We start from the raw sequence: 1869 nt of genomic DNA, 5'->3' as shown, positions 1-1869 counted from the left end.
CCTTGCCTCCCAGGAGGCCCTTTTGTGTCTGAGGGAGGTGGGGACAGAGCAAAGGGTAGACATGACTGGGGTGGGCCTCTGGCTCTAAGAAACAGAAACCCTAAAGGAGTGCTGAAGTACACAGAGGGCATGTACACAAGAGCAGGAGAAGTGTCAGGAACTGACCCATCAACAGTACAGTGGATGATGACCTGGATATCACACAATGGACCAGAGCTACAGGGGCCCCCATCTGATGTGCATGCAGCCCCTGGCTTGGGCACCCTGCAGGGCAAACACCCAGCTGCTTCTCGGCTGGCTAGGGGGTTGTGTAAAATAATTAACCCTTGTAGGAACACTTTAGGGTACCTTCCCAGGTTGGGATTTTCCTCCCCTGCAGGGAATGGGGAAGTCTCTCAAAAAGCTTCTTTGTGTCAGTTAGTGCTCACCTCCTATCAGGGACATACAGTCCAGGTCTTTGCCCTCTCCTGTACCCGAGCGGCCAAATGAAAGTGGCTACTATGACCCAAACAGACTGGGTTCTGCTAAAAATTCACCAGCAACACATCTGACTGAGTCCTCAGGGCTGCTCTGCCACTCTCAGGTCCTCACTCGTCCTGTTCTCCACTCCACAGACCTCCAACCTGTCTTCGCCATGCCCTGCCCACTTCTCTGGCTGCTTTTAATCTGTTGCCTGTGCAGATCCATCGTCTTCTTCTCAAATCCTGACTGCTGGCATTTCTTTAGTCTCAGTCCTGGGTCCTCTCCTTTTCTCATGCCATGTTCTCCTGAGCTGTCTAATTTGCAAGCAGATCTTCAATTTGTACCCAGTCTAGGATGACTCCGTTTTTTAATTCAGCCCAGTCAACTCTTAAGAGCACCTGAGTCACCTCTCTCACATTCCACTGCCTACCTGCCATCAGCTCCTGGTTATCTTGCTAACATTCATGTCTAAAATCAAGCTTATGATTTAACTAAGTTCTCTTTTTCATTCCTTGGTTCTCTTTTTTTTTTGAGACGGAGTCTCACTCTGTCGACCAGACTGGAGTGAAGTGACGTGATCTCTGCTCACTGTAACCTCCACCTCCTGGGTTCAAGCAATTCTTCTGCCTCAGCCTCCAGAGTAGCTGGGACTACAGGTGCACTCCACCACACCCAGCTAATTTTTGTATTTTGAGTAGAGATGAGGTTTCACCATTGGTCAGGCTGATCTCAAACTCCTGACCTCAGTTGATCCACCCGCCTCGGGTGGGGTTTACAGGCCTGAGCCACCGTGCCCAGCCTTATTCTCTGATTTTCTCTTCCAGTGTTCTGTCTCCATAAATGGCCCCACCATTCTGTATCAAAAGCCAAAATCAGAGGGTTTCCCCAGCCCTGCTGCCACACCACTTTCTCTCCTCCCATCTTCCAGCGAAAATCCACCAACATGACCTCCTACCAGATCCAAATCCACTATCACTACTTAGTGGAATAAATCCACTAATTGGAGCTAAGCTCAACCCCTGTGCTCACTGCCTTCTGCCAGTTACCTGTATCTACCCTGGCCCTCCCGCAGTCTGTCTCCACCATGCAGTCCTAAGGCTTCTTTCAAAATGCCTCTCTAATGTCTCATCCTTGCATAAATCCTGCAGTAGCTTCCCATCATTAGAATAAGGACTACTTTACATAGCCTAGGAGACCCTGCATGATCTGCTCTCTGCCCTGTCATTCCCACGTAACGGTGTTTTACCTTCTCTGGGAGTTGGGGTAGAATTCCATTACGACCATTAAGACAGTCACATTGATAGCTGTGTGTCCCTCTCCTAGAAACATTAACCTATGAGAAGCAGAAGTTTTATTCCTCAAAGCGTCTCTGGAAAAGACTACATGATGTTAAGTTTCAAAGATGAG

Source organism: Hylobates moloch, unplaced genomic scaffold (assembly GCF_009828535.3).
Source record: "Hylobates moloch isolate HMO894 unplaced genomic scaffold, HMol_V3 SCAFFOLD_21, whole genome shotgun sequence".
Lineage (NCBI taxonomy): Eukaryota > Metazoa > Chordata > Mammalia > Primates > Hylobatidae > Hylobates > Hylobates moloch.
The sequence above is the reverse complement of the archived record's forward strand: the minus strand, read 5'-3'. Positions refer to the sequence as shown.